Source organism: Pinus tabuliformis, chromosome Q, assembly GCF_031772625.1.
Source record: "Pinus tabuliformis cultivar Carrire ecotype Pingquan chromosome Q, CPIR1, whole genome shotgun sequence".
In the NCBI taxonomy this organism is placed as follows: Eukaryota; Viridiplantae; Streptophyta; class Pinopsida; order Pinales; family Pinaceae; genus Pinus; species Pinus tabuliformis.
Genome location: NC_142296.1, coordinates 807082564 through 807101319, shown reverse-complemented (window position 1 = coordinate 807101319; position 18756 = coordinate 807082564). Strand labels below are relative to the sequence as shown.

The 18756-nt window shown below is 52.6% G+C and overlaps 1 pseudogene; it reads right to left on the bottom strand.

Moving 5' to 3' along the window:
- Nucleotides 1-2570: 2570 nt before the first annotated feature.
- LOC149222051 (18S ribosomal RNA) lies at nt 2571-4251 on the bottom strand (annotated as a pseudogene).
- Nucleotides 4252-18756: the final 14505 nt, after the last annotated feature.

Below are 18756 nucleotides of genomic sequence, written 5' to 3'. Positions count from 1 at the left end.
AAACAAAGGTGCCTAACCCCCTCACAAGGGGAGGCTCGAATAGAGGACAATCTCCCCCAGCCCCACGCCCTCGCAAAAAGGGGGGAAATGCATGGAACAGTGATCGAGAAGGACTAGGGTGGCCACCCCGGGAGCTCGCACTACTTTTAGCCCTTCCCCGACACCAGCCCACAATGATTCCCCCTTTTCTCCGTAGAGTTAGGGACCGAAAGGAAGAAAAGGGTAGAAAACAAAGCACAAACAAGGCACAAGCCTCCCAAAGCCCCGTGCCTTTGGGAACTGAAGGGGGGAACTGAAGGGGACGACGATCAAGAAGGACTAGGGTGGCCACCCCGGGAGCTCGCACTATGTTTCATCCTTCCGGAACACCAATCCACAACAATCCCACCTTTTCTCCGTAACGCTAGGGGCCACGAGGAAGAAGGGAAGAAAACAACGAGAGAGAAAGGGATATATCAACCGTGGCTACCGGCTCACAAGGGGAGGCTTCAAACAGAGAGCAAGCTTCCCCAACCTTGTGCCTTCGCAAAAAAGGGGGAACTGCAGGGGACGGTGATCGAGAAGGACTAGGGTGGCCACCCTGGGAACTCGCATTGCTTTTTGTCCTTCCCGAACACCAATCCACAACAATCCCACCTTTTCTTCGTAAAGCTAGGGGCCGAAAGGAAGAAGGGAAGAAAACAACATGAAAGAAAGAGAGATATCAAACGCGTCCACTGGCTCACAGGGGGAGGCTCAAACAGAGAACAAGCTTCCCGACCCCCGTGCCTTCGCAAAAAGGGGGGGAACTGTAGGGGACGAAGATCGAGAAGGACTAGGGTGGCCACCCTCGGAACTCGCACTGCTTTTCGTCCTTCCTTAACACCAATCCACAAAAATCCCACCTTTTCTCCGTAAAGCCAAGGGGCCAAAAGCAAGAAGGGAAGAAAACAATAGGAAAGCAAGAGATATCAAACGTGGCTACCGGCTCACAAGGGGAGGCTCAAATAGAGAACAAGCTTCCCAAACCCCGCGCCTTCGGAAAAAGGGGGGAACTGCAGGGGACGGCAATCGAGAAGGACTAGGGTGGCCACCCTAGGAACTCGCACTGCTTTTCGTCCTTCCCGAACACCAATCCACAACAATCCCACCTCTCCTCCGTAAAGCTAGGGGCAAAAGGAAGAAGGGAAGAAAACAACACCAAAGAAACAAAGATCCCAAGAAAAGAGAGAAGCTCAACAGCACGCCGAGTAGATGTCCGCTAACCAAAAAGAAATCAAACAAGGCACCCAATCAAAAAAGTGTCCCACCTCTTCACACCCTCCCACATGCATTCAGCACAACACCCTTTCCAGCTTTACAACATAGCAAACAACCAAGCAAATAAATCACAACCTAAAACTGACCAATAGAAAAGACAAGGGCCACGATGAGACCAGTGCCTGGAGCATGTCACTGAGAGGCACACAACCCCCCAACCCAGTGGCACAAGGCTTCAAACGACAAATAGACCACTGCCAATAACACAAACCCACCCCGCTCTTGCACCCCTCCGTGTACAAAACACCCGACAACCTTTCCAGCGAGAGAGTCAACGGGGGTCAAATAATCAAACTCCAAAGAGGAGTTGTCACGGGCCGACGCTCAACGCTGGAGAAAGCCGCAGGCCACAAATACATCGATGGTGCAAGGCCACTAGAGAGAGGGACTTTCGCAAAGCGCACACCACGAAACAAAGAAATGACGCAAGTCCCACAAAAAACCCACAATCCAAAGGGAGGAACAAAGACACGACCCGCTACTTCTTTTTCCCTCAGAAGGGGAGTGGGTCACGAGAGGACGAGGAATTCCCTCGATGGCAAAGACACGAGATAAGATTGCCACCCTCATGTCTGTCGGTGGGGAAAATTGCGATCTCGATGGAGCTCAGACCGAGGGATGGGTTTTTCATTACCTCGACACTCAACCCTTCCGCGAGGGCATATCGAAGGAACGGTCGGGAGGGACTAGGGTGGCCAGCCCAACGGGTTGAACCGCTCTTCATCCATCCCATACTTGACCGCACCCCAACAATCTCGCCTCACGGAAGGTTTGAGCTACCAGGCGGGCATGCAACCACTCCCTTGACCCAACCACCAGCGAAAAAGCTCACCCAAGCAACACATCAACCGTCGCGCCTTTTCTATAGAACCAACTATGGAAGCCCGCACCCTTGGCCCATGCCTTCCAATGAAAAAAAGACCGAGCACCGCCGCTATGAATGAGTCTAAATTTATCCATCGTATTTACCGAGCACCTCAACTCTGCAGCAACCATGCCCGGCCGAATGGATCGTCATAAGGGCTCCCAAGAAACAAGCTTCCGTACCCCCTGCAGAAACACATTGGGAGGAAGAAAAACAAAGGATGGGTGGGACAAGCATAAGCATGGCTTGCAAGCACACACGAAAAAACAAGTGTAGTTACCTCAAGACAAGCAACCAACAATGTTCCCGCCAAACACTAAACCCACTCCCCTAGAGATGCACCACAAAGTCCCACATTCCAATCGAAACCCAACCAACCCGAACCAAAAAAGAAAACCCCTGCTATCAATGATCCTACCGCAGGTTCACCTACGGTAACCTTGTTACGACTTCTCCTTCCTCTAAATGATAAGGTTCAATGAACTTCTCATGACGTCGACGGCGGCGAACCACCATCGTCGACGCAATCCAAACACTTCACCGGATCATTCAATCGGTAGGAGCGACGGGCGGTGTGTACAAAGGGCAGGGACGTAGTCAACACGAGTTGATGACACGCGCTTACTAGGAATTCCTCGTTGAAGAACAATAATTGCAATGGTCTATCCCCATCACGATGCAATTTGAGAAGATTTCCCGATCCTCTCAAACCAGGAATAAAAACTCGTTGGCTGCATCAGTGTAGCGCGCGTGTGGCCTAGAACATCTAAGGGCATCACAGACCTGTTATTGCCTCAAACTTCCATGGCCTAAACGGCCATAGTCCCTCTATGAAGTTGGCCGCGAAGGGGAACCTCCGCGTAGCTAGTTAGCAGGCTGAGGTCTCGTTCGTTATCGGAATTAACCAGAAAAATTGCTCCACCAACTAAGAACGACCATGCACCACCACCCATAGAATCAAGAAAGAGCTCTGAATCTGTCAATCCTTACTATGTCTAGACCTGGTAATTTTCCCCATGTTGAGTCAAATTAAGCCACAGGCTCCACTCCTGGTGGTGCCCTTCCATCAATTCCTTTAAGTTTCAACCTTGTGACCATACTCCCCCCGTAACCCAAACACTCTGATTTCTCAGAAGGTGCTGGCGGAGTCCTTAGAGCAACATCCGCTGATCCCTGGTTGGCATCGTTTATGGTTGAGACTAGGATGGTATCTGATCGTCTTCGAGCCCCAAACTTTCATTCTTGATTAATGAAAACATCCTTGGCAAATGCTTTTGCAGTGGTCCGTATTTCATAAATCCAAGAATTTCACCTCTGACAATGAAATACGAATGCCCCCGACAGTCCCTATTAATCATTACTCCGGTCTCGAAGGCCAACACAATATGACCAGACTCCTATCACGTTATTCCATGCTAATGTATTCAGAGCATAAGCTTGCTTTGAGCACTCTAATTTTTTCAAAGTAACAATGTCGGAACCGCGACCCAGCCAATTAAGGCCAAGAGCACGCCGCTGACAAAAGGGACGGAAGGGCAGGTGCACAACGAGTAGGCGGACCGACCCTTACGACCCAAGATCCAACTACGATGAGCCCAGTATTGTTATTTATTGTCACTACCTCCCCATGTCAGGATTGGGTAATTTGTGCGCCTGCTGCCTTCCTTGGATGTGGTAGCCGTTTCTCAGGCTCCCTCTCCAGAATCGAACCCTAATTCTCCGTCACCTGTCACCACCATGGTAGGCCTATATCCTACCATCGAAAGTTAATAAGGCAGAAATTTGAATGAAGCATCGCCAGCACAAGGGCTGTGCGATCCGTCGAGTTATCATGATTCACCGGAGAAGTGGGAAAGCCAGCGCCAGCCTTTTATCTAAAAAATGCATCCCTTCCAAAGAGTCGGGACTTGGTGCACGTATTAGCTCTAGAATTACTATGGTTATTCGAGTAGTATGGTACCATCAAAAAAACTATAACTGATTTAATGAGCCATCTGCAGTTTCACAATCTGAATTAGTTCATACTTAGACATGCATGGCTTAATCTTTGAGACAAGCATATGACTACTGGCAGGATCAACCAGGTAGCACCCTCCCGCTTCAAAGGGCATTCTGGGTGCTCTCTTACCGAGAGCCATCCTGAACACCCACCTAGTCAAAGAGATGTCAAAATATCATGTAAAACTTTTATGCCTTGCACCTCTTGCATCCCAAGAAGGAAGCACACGCAACATGCCAAGGACATGGCGAACAAATGGGCAGACCTGCCGAGCCACAACGCACCAAGGCCACTCCGGAGTTTGCAGCCACGGCCCAGCCAACAAGAAAACGAGTGATCACTCACCGACTCCCTTAGAAATTCCTCCAAAGGCCTCCACGCCCCGCACCGAGGGCACCTAGGAGTCCACCCGGACAGCAGCAACGGTGGACCTCGATGACCCGATCGCCTGCGGCAGCCTCGATGCAAAGGAAACAAATGGAGAATGACCAACCACACAACCTCTATATTACAAATGAGCCACAACCCTCCCCGTCCCTGCACTGAGGCCACCTAGGAATCCACCCGGACAGCAGCAACGATGGACCTTGATCTCCTGACTGCCTGCGGTAGCCTCGATGCGAAGGAAAAGGAAGGAAATAAAAGGAGGACGGCCGGCCACACAAATCCTATCATAGAGAGGCCATACAAACTTCCCCGCCTCGCACCGATGCCACCTAGGAGTCCACCCGGACAGCAGCGACAGTGGACCTCGATCGGATGATCGCCTATGGTAGCCTTGACACAAAGGCAAGGGAAGGAAATCATACAAGAAAAACCGAGCCCACAACCTCCCTTAGAAATGCCCCCCAACCCACCCCTCCCCTCCCCGCACAGGGGCCACCTAGGAGTCCACCCGGACAGCAGCAACGATGGACCTCGATCGCATGATCTCCTGCGGCAACCTCAATCCATAGAGGAAACGGAAGGAAATAAAATAAGACCAACCGAGCCCACAACCTCTCTCAGAAATTCCCCCCGACCCTCCACGCCACGCACCGAGGCCACCTAGGAGTCCACCCGCGACAGCAACAACGGTGGACCTCGATCACTTGACCGCCTGTGGCAACCACGATGCGAAGGCAAAGGAAGGAAGTAAATGAAAATCAAGAGGGTCGCTACACAATACAAGAACACATATCCGAACAGGAGGAGGAGGGATCGGGCAGCTCCGCACCTCACGCACCCTACGTACAGGCAACCTAGGAAATTTCCCAAAGCTTTACCGACCAGACGATGAATAATTTTCCTCTATGGCCACCTCCACGCAAAGGAGGGAGGTCAAAGTGTTCCACATAGAAATCCTTTTTCCAGATAGCCCCCACCATCGATGACTATAGTATCAATCCTCCTCCCCATTGGACCACGAGCGCATGCACAATTCAAACAACAAGTGCCCCCCAACCCTCCCCGTAAAGAGGCCACCTAGGAGTCCACCCAGATAGCAGCAACAATGGACCTCGATCACATGATCGCCTGCGGCAGCCTCAATGCAAAGGAAACGGAAGGAAACAAAACAACAAGACCAACCGAGCCCACAACCTCTCTTAGAAATGCCCCCCGACCCTCCATGCCACACACCGAGGCCACCTAGGAGTCCACCCGCGCCAGCAGAAACGGTGGACCTCAATCACTTGACCGCCTGTGGAAACCATGATGCGAAGGAAAAGGAAGGAAGTAAATGCAAATCAAGAGGGTCGCTACAAAATACAAGAACACATATCCAAATAGGAGGAGGGATCGGGCAGCTCCGCACCCCACGCACCCTACATATAGGAAACCTAGGAGATTTCCCACAGCTTTACCGACCGGAAGATGAATAATTTTCCCCTACGGCCACCTCCACGCAAAGGAGGGAGGTCGAAGCATTCCACCTCGAAATCCTTCTTCCAAATAGCCCCCACCATTGATGTAGCAAGCCTCCTCCCCGTTGGACCACGAGAGCATACACAATTGAAACAACAAGTGCCCCCCAACCCTCCCCGCAGAGAGGCCACCTAGGAGTCCACTCGGACAGCAGCAACGATGGACCCCAATCGCATGATGGCCTGTGGCAACCTCAATGCAAAGGAAACGGAAAGAAACAAAACAACAAGACCAACCGAGCCCACAACCTCTCTTAGAAATGTGCCCCCCGACCCTCCACGCCACGCACCGAGGCCACCTAGGAGTCCACCCGCGACAGCAGAAACGGTGGACCTCGATCACTTGATCGCCTGTGGCAACCACGATGCGAAGGCAAAAAAAGGAAGTAAATGAAAATCAAGAAGCTCGCTAAACAATACAAGAACATATCCAAACAGGAGGAGGGATCGGGCAGCCCCGCACCCCCCGCACCCTACGTACAAGCAACCTAGGAGATTTCCCACAGCTTTACCGACTGGACAATGAATACTTTTCCCCTATGGCCACCTCCACACAAAGGAGGGAGGTCGAAGCGTTCCAACTCGAAATCCTTCTTCCAGATAGCCCCCACCATCGACATAGCAAGCCTTCTCCCCATTGGACCAAGGGCGCATACACAATTCAAACAACAAATGCCCATAAACGTTGTGACTTAACATTTCCAACTGCAAAAGCCTACCATGCATGCAAGATGCAAGGGAAAAGCCGACCCCTCGATCAAACATATGGCCAACACATCTATCAAAACCTCAAAGCCAACGCAACCATGAACAATGTGCACTTTGAAAGGAATGCCAACCCTTGACTTTACAACAAGGAGAACAGTGCCTCACATCGCCCGACGGAAAAAGCAAGCAAGAGGGAGGGTAGGTGGTTTACAACCAAAACCCTTCCACTTCCCTCTTAAATGTATGCATCTCAACCGACAATTACAACACAGAAAGAGTACAAGCACAAGACACCGACACCATAAACAACCGAACAATGAAGAGGCTAGCCATCACAAGGAGCCACACCACAACAACCCATACAACTCCCAAAACTTGGAGCAGAAGGGGAATTGTTCACATATGCCTCCCGGGACAAGCATGGCCAACATTACCGCTCATGCACTACCGAGTGGGTATGGGGAGAAGATGAAAATCGGACACCCTACAAATGACCCAAGGCCATTCTTGAGGCAAACCCGAAAAACCAACTCAATTGCCAACCCACCTTTCACACGAAAAGCAAAACCCTCCACACCAAATAGGGAGGAGGTGAACAATATAACGAGGAGACAATTTCAATGGAGCCACAAATGGCTGCCCAGCCCAATCAAAATTCTCTATTCGCAACAAATGAGGGGCACGATAGCGACATAGGCAACGACGGAGTTTTGGGGCTTCCATCTAGGACTGCAACAATGAAGGCTCAAAGGAGCGTGGAGGAAACTATCAACATTCTTATCGTTGGGATGGGAAAGAGGGACGGGGATGAGCATCGCCCACATTACCGCTCATGTGCTACCGAGAAGGGATGGAGAGAAGACAAAAATCGGCCACCCTACAAATGACCCAAGGCCATCGTTCGAGCAAACCTGACAAAGCAAGTTGATTACCAACCCACCTTTCACACGAAAAGAAAACCTGTCACCTGTATCTTCTGGAGGGGCACAAGGGGGACCAAGACGAGCCAAGGAGCCACACCACAACAACCCATACAGCACCAAGAACTTAGAGAGCAGAAGGGGAATTGTTCACGTATGCCTCCCAGGATGAGCATGGCCAACATTACCGCTCATGCACTACCGAGTGGGAATGGAGAGATTATGAAAATCAGACACCCTACAAATGACCCAAGGACATCCTTCAGGCAAACCCGAAAACACAACTTGATTACCAACCCACCTTTCACACAGAAAGAAAACCTGTCACTGGTATCATCTGGAGGGGCACAAGGGGACCAAGACAAACCAGGGAGCCAAACCACAACAACCCCTACAGCTCCAAGAACTTAGAGAGCAATTGTCCACATATGCCTCTCGGGACGAGCATGGGAAACATTACCGCTCATGCGCTACCAAGTGGGGATGGAGAGAAGATGAAAATCGGCCACCCTACAAACGACCCAAGGCCATCGTTCAGGCAAACGCAAAAACACAACTCGATTACCAACCCACCTTTCAGACGAAAAAAAAACTATAGCCAGGGAGCCACACCACAACACAACAACCCATATCATCTTGGAGGGGCACGAGGGGGACCAGGACGAGCCGGGGAGCCACACCACAACACAACAACCCATACAGCTCCAAGGACTTGGAGAGCGGAAGGGGAATTGTTCACATATGCCTCCTAGGACAGCATGGCAAACATTACCGCTGGCCAACATTACCACTCATGCGCTAACGAGTGGGGATGGAGAGAAGATGAAAATTGGCCACCCTACAAACGACCCAAGGCCATCGTTCAGGCAAACCTGAAAACACAACTCGATTACCAACCCACCTTTCACACGGAAAGAAAACCTCTCGCTGGTATCATTTGGAGGGGCATGCGGGGACCAAGACGAGCCAAGGAGCCACACCACAACAGCCCATACAACTCTGAGAACTTGGAGAGCGGAAGGGGAATTGTTCACATATGCCTCCCAAGACGAGCATGGCCAACATTACCGCTCATGCGCTACCGAGTGGGGATGGAGAGAAGATGAAAATCGACCGCCCTACAAACGACCCAAGGCCATCATTCAGGCAAACCCGAAAACACAACTCAATTACCAACCCACCTTTCACACGGAAAGAAAACCTATCACTGGCATCATCTGGAGGGGCACTCGGGGACTAGGACGAGCCAAGGAGCCACACCACAACAGCCCATACAGCTCCAACAAATTGGAGAGTGGAAGGGGAATCGTTCACGTATGCCTCCCAGGACGAGCATGGCCAACATTACCGCTCTTGCGCTACCAAGTGGGGATGGAGAGAAGATGAAATCGGCGGCACTACAAACGATCCAAGGCCATCGTTCAGGCAAACTCGAAAACACAACTCGATTACCAACCCACCTTTCACACGGTAAGAAAACCTGTCGTTGGTATCATCTGGAGGGGCACACGGGGACCAGGACGAGCTAGGGAGCCACACCACAACAGCCCATACAGCTCCAAGAACTTGGAGAGGAGAAGGGGAATTGTTCACATATGCCTCCCAAGACGAGCATGGCCAACATTACCGCTCATGCGCTACCGAGTGGGGATGGAGAGAAGACAAAAATCGGCAACCCTACAAATGACCCAAGGCCATCCTTCGGGCACACACGAAAACACAACTCGATTACCAACCCACCTTTCACACGAAAAGAAAACCTGTCGCTGGTATCGTCTGGAGGGGCGCAAGGGGGACCAGGACGAGCAAGGGAGCCACACCACAACAACCCATACAGCTCCAAGAACTTGGAAAGCAGAAGGGGAATTGTTCACATATGCCTCCCAAGACGAGCATGGCCAACATTACCGCTCATGCGCTACTGAGTGGGGATGGAGAGAAGATGAAAATCGGCCACCCTACAAACGACCGAAGGCCATCATTTAGACAAATGCGAAAACACAACTCAATTACCAACCCACCTTTCACACGGAAACAAAACCTGTCGCTGGTATCATCTAGAGGGGCGCGAGTGGGACTGGGACGAGCAAGGGAGCCACACCACAATAGCCCATACAGCTCCAAGAACTTGGAAAGCAGAAGGGGAATTATTCACGTATGCCTCCCAAGACGAGCATGGCCAACATTACTGATCATGCGCTACCGAGTGGGGATGGAGAGAAGATGAAAATCGGGCACCCTACAAACGACCCAAGGCCATCGTTCAGGCAAATGCGAAAACACAACTCAATTACCAACCCAACTTTCACACGGAAACAAAACCTGTCGATGATATCATCTAGAGGGGCGGGAGGGGGACCAGGACGAGCAAGGGAGCCACACCACAACAGCCCATACAGCTCCAAGAACTTGGAAAGAAAAAGGGGAATTGTTCACATGTGCCTCCCAAGATGAGCATGGCCAACATTACCGCTCATGCGCTACCGAGTGGGGATGGAGAGAAGATGAAAATCGGAAACCCTACAAACGACCCAAGGCCATCGTTCAGGCAAACGCAAAAACACAACTCAATTACCAACCCACCTTTCACACGGAAACAAAACCTGTCACTCAGATCATCTGCAATTTGCATGGGCCCCCGCACGACCGAAACGAAGCGAAAAGGGAGAGTCGGGCAAACGAGTAGCACGAAAATGAACAAAGCCAACCTCGGGTCGCAACTTAGCATTTTTTATACGGGCTTGTTGGTCTGTGCACGCCCTCGCCCGAACGAATTTGCATGGGCGCCCGCACGACCGAAACAAAGCGACAAGCGAGAGCCAGGAAAAAGAGCAGCACGAACGAGCACAAAGCCAACCTCGGGTATCAACATAGCATTTCTTGATACGGGCCCGTTCGCCCGGGCACGCCCTCGCCCGAACGAGTTCAAAAGGACGCCCTCAAATGACGCACCCGAACGATTTTGCATGGGCGCCCAAACGACCGAAACGAAGGAACAAGGGAGAGCTGGGCAAACGAGCTACACGAACGTGCACAAAGCCAACCTTGGGTCACAACTTAACATTTTTGATTCGGGCACGTTCGCCCGGGCTCACCCTCGCCCGAACGACCCACCAGAACGAGTTCACACACACACCCTCAAACGACCTGCCCGAACAATTTTGCATGGGCGCCCGAATGACTGAAACGAAGCGACAAGGGAGAGCTGGGAAAACGGGCTACACGAATGTGCACAAAGACAACCTCGGGTCACAACTTAGCATTTTTGATACAGATTCGTTCGCCCGGGTGCGCCCTCGCCCGAACGAGCTCACACGGGCGCCCTCAAACAACCCGCCCAAACGATTTTGCATGGGCGCCCGAACGACCGAAACGAACCAACAAGGGAGAGCCGGGCAAACGAGCTGCACGAATGTGCACGAAGCCAACCTCGGGTCACAACTTAGCATTTTTTATATGGGCTCATTCTCCTGGGCGCACCCTCACCCAAACGACCCGCCCGAACGAGTTCACACTGGCGCCCTCAAACGACCCGCCAGAACGATTTTGCATGGGCGTCCGAACGACCGAAACGAACTGACAAGGGAGAGCCGGGCAGACGAGCTGCATGAATGTGCACAAAGCCAACCTCGGGTCACAACATAGTATTTTTGATACGGGCTCGTTCACCCGTGCGCGCCCTCGCCCGAACGAGTTCATACGGGCGCCCTCAAACGACCCGCCCGAACGACCGCAACAAACCAGCAAGGGAGAGTTGGGCAAACGAGTTGCACGAATGTGCACAAAGCCAACCTTGGGTCACAACTTAGCATTTTTGATACGGGCTCGTTCGCCTGGGCGCGCCCTCGCCCGAACGACCTGCCTAAACGAGTTCACACAGGCGCCCTCAAATGACCCGCCTGAACGATCGAAACGAACCGACAAGGGAGAGCCGGGCAAATGAGCTGCACGAACATGCACAAAGCCAACCTCGGGTCACAACTTAGAATTTTTGATACGGGCTCGTTCACCGGGGCGTGCCCTCGCCCGAACGACCCGCCCGAACGAGTTCACACGGGCGCCCTCAAACGACCCGCCCGAACGACCGAAACGAACCGACAAGGGAGAGGCGGGCAAACGAGCTGCACGAACGTGCACAAAGCCAACCTCGGGTCACAACTTAGCATTTTTGATACAGGCTCGTTTGCCTGTGCGCGCCCTTGCTCGAACGACCCGCCCAAACGAGTTCACACAGGCGCCCTCAAACGACCCGCCCGAGCGACCGAAACGAACCTGCAAGGGAGAGACGGGCAAACGAGCTGGACGAACGTGCACAAAGCCAACCTCGGGTCACAACTTAGCATTTTTGGTACGGGCTTGTTCGCTCGGGTGCGCGGTCACCTGAACGACCCGCCCGAACGAGTTCACATGGGCGCCCTCAAACGACCCACCCAAACGACCCGCCAAAACGAGTTCGCACGAGCGCCTCAAACGACCCGCCCGAAAGACCCGCCTGAACGAGTTCACACAGGCGCCCTCAAACGACCCGCCCGAACGAGTTCACACGGGCGCCCTCAAACGACCTGCCTGAATGATTTTGCATGGGTGCCCGAACGACCGAAATGAAGGGACAAGGGAGAGCCGGGCAAACGAGCTGCACGACCGTGCACAAAGACAACCTCGAGTCACAACTTAGCATTTTTGATACGGGCTCGTTCGCCCGGGCGCACCCTCGCCCGAACGACCCGCCCGAACGAGTTCACACGGGCACCCTCAAACAACCCGCCCGAACGACCGAAACGAACCGACAAGGGAGAGCCAGGCAAACGAGTTGCACGAACGTGCAAAAAGCCAACCTTGGGTCACAACTTAGCATTTTTGATACGGGCTCGTTCACCCAGGTGCGCCCTCGCCCGAACAACTGAAACGAACTGACAAGGGAGAGCCGGGAAAACAAGCTGCACGAACGTGCACAAAGCCAACCTCGAGTCACAACTTAGCATTTTTGATACGGGCTCGTTCGCCTGGGCGTGCCCTCGCCCGAATGACCCACCCGAACGAGTTCACATGGGCGCCCTCAAACGACCCGCCCGAATGACCGAAACGAAGCGACAAGGGAGAGCCGGGCAAACGAGCTACACGAATGTGCACAAAGCCAACCTCGAGTCACAACTTAGCATTTTTGATACGGGCTCGTTCGCCTGGGCGCGCCCTCGCCCGAATGACCCGCCCGAACGAGTTCACACGGGCGCCCTCAAACGACCCGCCCGAACGAGTTCACACAGGTGCCTCAAACGACCCGCCCGAACGAGTTCACACGGGCACCCTCAAATGACCCACCCGAACGAGTTCACACGGGCGCCCTCAAACGACCCGCCCAAACGACCGAAACGAAGCGACAAGGGAGAGCTGGGAAAATGAGCTGCATGAACATGCACAAAGCCAACCTCGGGTCACAACTTAGCATTTTTGATATGGGCTCGTTCGCCCAGGAGTGCCCTCACCCAAACAACCCGCCCGAACGAGTTCACACGGGCACCTCAAACGACCCACCCGAACGACCCGCCTGAATGAGTTCACACTGGCGCCTCAAACGACCTGCCCGAACGACCCGCCCGAACGAGTTCACACAGGCGCCCTCAAACGACCCGCCTGAATGAGTTCACACGGGCGCCCTCAAACGACCCGCCCAAACGATTTTGCATGGGTACCCGAACGATCGAAACTAAGCGACAAGCGAGAGCTGAGCAAACGAGCTGCACGAACGTGCACAAAGCCAACCTCAGGTCACAACTTAGCATTTTCGATACGGGCTCGTTCGCCCGGGCGCACCCTCGCCTGAACGACCCGCCCGAACGAGTTCACACGGGCGCCTTCAAAAGACCCACTCGAACGAGTTCACACGGGCGTCCCCAAACGACCCGCCCGAACGAGTTCACACGGGCGCCCTCGAACGACCCGCCCGAACGACCGAAACGAACCGACAAGGGAGAGCCAGGCAAACGAGCCGCACGAATGTGCACAAAGCCAACCTCAGGTCACAACTTAGCATTTTTGATACAGGCGCGTTTGCCCAGGCGCGCCCTCGCCCGAACGACCCGCCCGAACGAGTTCACATGAGCGCCCTCAAACGACCCGCCTGAATGACCGAAACGAACCAACAAGGGAGAGCCGGGCAAAGGAGCTGCATGAACGTGCACAAAGCCAACCTCGGGTCACCACTTAGCATTTTTGATACAGGTTCGTTCGCCCGGGCGCGCCCTCGCCCGAACGAGTTCACATGGGCGCCCTCAAACGACCTGCCCGAAAGACCCTCCCGAACGAGTTCGCATGGGCGCCTCAAATGACCTGCCCGAACGACCCACTCGAATGAGTTCACACGGGCACCCTCAAACGACCCGCCCGAACGACCTGCCCGAACGAGTTCACACGGGCGCCCTCAAACGACCCGCTCGAATGATTTTGCATGGGTGCCCAAACGACCGAAACGAAGTGACAAGGGGCACTCAGGAAAACAAGCTGCACGAACATGCACAAAGCCAACCTCAGGTCACAACTTAGCATTTTTGATACGAGCTCGTTCGCCTGGGCGTGCCCTCGCCCGAACGACCCGCTCGAATGAGTTCACACGGGCGCCCTCAAACGACCTGCCCGAACGACCGAAACGAATCGACAAGGGAGAGCCAGGAAAACGAGCTGCACGAACGTGCACAAAGCCAACCTCGGGTCACAACATAGCATTTTTGTTACAGGCGCGTTCGCGCCCTCGCCCAAACGACCCGCTAGAACGAGTTCACACGGGCGCCCTCAAACGACCCGCCCGAACGACCGAAACGAACCGGCAAGGGAGAGCCGGGCAAACGAGTTGCACGAATGTGCACAAAGCCAACCTCGGGTCACAACTTAGCATTTTTGATACGGGCTCGTTCGCCCGGGCGCGCCCTCACCCGAATGACCCGCCCGAACGAGTTCACATGGGCGCCCTCAAACGACCTGCCCGAACGAGTTCGCACGGGTGCCTCAAACGACCCGCCGGAACGACCCGCCCGAATGAGTTCACACGGGCGCCCTCAAATTACGTGCCCGAACGAGTTCACACGGGCACCCTCAAACGACCCATCCGAACGACCGAAACAAAGCGACAAGGGAGAGTCGGGCAAACGAGCTGCACAAACGTGCACAAAGCCAACCTGGGGTCACAACTTAGCATTTTTGATACGGGCTCGTTCGCTCGGGCGCGCCCTCGCCCGAACGACCTGCCCGAACGAGTTCACACGGGCGCCCTCAAACGAACCGCCCGAACGAGTTTGCACGGACGCCTTCGCCCGACCCGCTTGAACGGGTTTGCACGGACACCCTCGCCTGACCCGCCCGAACGGGTTTGCATGGACGCCCTTGGCCGAATGACCCACCCGAACGGGTTTGCGCGGACGCCCTCGCCCGACCCGCCCGAACATTTTTGCATGGACGACCTCGCCCGACCCGCCCGAACGAGTTTACACAGGCGCCCTCAAATGACCCGCCCGAACGAGTTTACATGGCAAATGACCCTCCCGAACAAGTGTTTACACAGAAAACGACCCGCTCGAACGAGTTTACATGGGTCCGACACACGACCAAAACGAAGTCATAAAGGAGATTCGGGCAAACGGGCATCACGATCATGCACAAGGCCCACCCCCCTTCACAACTTAGCATTTTTTATATAGCCACGTGTGCCCTGGGTGTCGTCACACGACACGATATGACACGACCCGACCCGTTTGCACGAGCACCCACACACGACACGTCCCGACCCGCCCAAACGAAATTTGGGGTTTCCATGGGCGCACGACCCGAACGAAATTTCGGGGTTTCCGTGGGCGCACAACCTGAACGAAGGCACGAGGGAGCATCAGGCAAACGGGCTACATGAACATGCAAAAGACACACGGGCGGTCACGAATTAGTATTTTTGGCACGCCCACGTGTGCCCGGGTTGTGCGAGCCGACCCGACACGGCCTGACCAGCCTTGTGTGAGCCGACCCAACCCGCCTGAATGCGTTTGCATGGGCACCCACACACGACACGACACGACCGGACCCGAACAAAATTTGGGGTTTCCTTGTATGCACAACCCGAATGAAATTTTGGGTTTCCATGGGTGCGCGACCCGAACGAAGGCACAAGGCAGCGTCGGGCAAACAGGCCACATGAACGTGTAGAAGGCACACGGGGGGTCATGACTTAGCATTTTTGACACTGCCACGTGTGCCCGAGCACCCACGCACGGCACGACCTGACCCGCCTGAACGAAGGCACGACGAAGCGTCGGGCAAACGGGTCGTGCGAACATGCAGGAGGCACACGGTGGTCACGCCCTAACAATTTTTACACAGCCACATGTTCCTGAGCACCCACGCGCGGCACGGCATGACCCGACCCCACTCGACTCGCCCGAACGTGTTTGCACAGGCACCCACACACGACACGACCCGATGCGCCCGAACGGAATTTGGGGTTTCCATGTGTGCACTGCCTGAACGAAATTTGGGGTTTCCATGGGTGCACGACCCGAACGAAGGCCCAAGGGAGCGTCGGGCAAATGGGCCGCACGAATGTGCAGAAGACACACGGGCGGTGATGACTTAGAATTTTTGGCACGGCCACGTGTGCCGGGGCACCCACACACGGCACGGCACAACCCGACCCGCCTTGGGCGAGCCAACCCGAATCGCCCGAACGAAATTTGGGGTTTCCATGGGTGCACGACCCGAACAAAGAAGGCACACGGGTGGTCATGACTTGGCATTTTTGGCACGCCCACGTGTGCCCGCGCACCCCCACACACGGCACGGCACGGGATGACCCGCTCGCCCGAAGGAAATTTGGGGTTTGAACGGGCGCACGACCCGAACGAAGGCACGAGGGTAGGAATATCTTTGACTCTAATACATAAATATACCTGGGGTAACATGTCCTTAATATCTTCAACATTTTCTTTTGACTCTTTATAACACTTTAACATGTGCTAGGCCTATTTCAATGAGCAAGAAACTCAATGACAAATATATATATATATATATATATATACATATATTTATTTATTTTCTTGAATAAATACAAATATCAAAAGTACATTTATGAAGACCGAACCCAGTTACACTTCTTCAACACCCCCTCTCAACTAGGGAGGTATTCATAAATCATTACAAGGTGTTTGGCTATTTTTCAATATTGAATAATTCACATAAGAGAAACCGGATTGGCAACCCATCTGTTATAGCATCATATTAGCCAACATTGTTCATAGCAAGGCCTTGACTAACACCTTGGTCATTGTCTCTAAAGGTACATACCCACCCAGGTGTTCCCTGAGTATGACCTTCCAGGACAATTCTTGTCTTGGGTTCCCATCCCTCAAATAATATCGCTCCTCTTGCCTACTCTTGACTTGGGTGCCCTACACATCCTCAAAGAGCATCAGATGCCAAATGATTGCCCAATCCTCCCGTTATTTCTTGCCAAGTGAAGACAAGAATGTTGTGTCTATCTCTTCCCCTTGATTGGGGAAGACATGCCCAAGTTTCTTCTGACAAGGAACTTGCCCAAGCTCCTTTGTAGTTGGGAACTTGTTAGAACTCCCTCTTAGCTAGGGACTTGTCCATTCATCAACAACGTCTTCTTCGTGGGTCCTTCAACCGCTTGATCTCCTTCTTTCCTTCGATGTCATGAAGTCTTTGTTTGAACTTCTTCTTGGCAGGGTACCAGCCTTCGATAACTTCCCCCCTGGTTTGTCATGTAATTGCTCCCTTCGGGGAAAGTAGCCTTCTTGATATATATCAGGTCCTTTTTGTCATCTAGCTACTCCTTTGTCACCTTGTCTATCCTTCATAACACTTATCACATGGATGCTTAGTTGTAGTCGCTTGTTCCCGTAATTTGATTTAGTGGCCCTTCGTGATATTGCTCTTCATCATGACATATTTGTAGAGTGGAAACGGTTATCTGCACCTTACTATCTCCAAGGCCTTCGTAGGTGTCAAGGGTCCTTTATATTTTTCTTCCTTTGTCAGAGTTTCCATGCCTTCTTTCGAGAGATGTTGAGGAATCTTGTCAAATAGTTATTCTTTGTGACCGCGATGTTCTTCATTTGCTTCTTATTGGATTGATTGGTCAACCACCTTATACTCCTTATGAGAGCACTTCTTCATGTTGACCTTTACTCCACTGTAGCACATGCCTCCGAGCATGTCATTGGAGAAAGAGATCCTTTTATTCTTGATCGTGATTCTAGAACTTTTCCCATGACCCAATCAATATATATGATGACATGACTTAAACTTTGATGCATACATACCTCACCTTGATTATGATTTTATCATCGCGGCTTTATTTGATAGTTCTCCTCGATTGGTGTAGCCTTTCTTGCTTCATCTTCTCTCGCCTGTATATCATCCTCTCTTGAATACAATAAATGGGACCCCCAATGAGACCTCTACCCCCTTTGAAAGAAGACTTTAAGCAAAGAGGTTGACTTAGTCATAGGAGGACCTTCCTTCTTTTGCTTCTTGTCGTCTTCTTTCACTTCTTGAGTTACATGAGCTTCTTCCTTTTTTCTCTTGTTGTTGTTGTCCTTCTTAAGTTTAGGACAATCCCTTTTGTAGTGTCCATACTCTTGGCATCCAAACCGTTGGACTTTGGACATGTAGTGGTCCCAACCAATTTGTTACTTTCCTTGCAAAAAGACACTTAGGTATACTCAGAAGGGGACATATACTTACTTGATAGAGTTTGAGATGTAGTGAACTTGCTTTCTTCTTGATGGCTTGCCTTCCTTAGATCTTGATGTTGTTCAAGTTGCTTTCTTCAAATGGACTTGCTTGATGACTTGACTCGTAGTGCCTTTCATTCTTCAAGATGGTGTAGCTTGGTGTAGGTCCCTCTTTGATTTTTTCTTCTTGTAGGTGCCTTTATACAAGGCGTTTCTTCTTGCTTTGTAGTCTTCCATCACGAATGACAGATGGTAGACCTTCTTGTCCTTGATGTGATTGAGACTTCTTGGCTTGATGCTTCAACCTTGCGGATGTTCTTGAGATTCC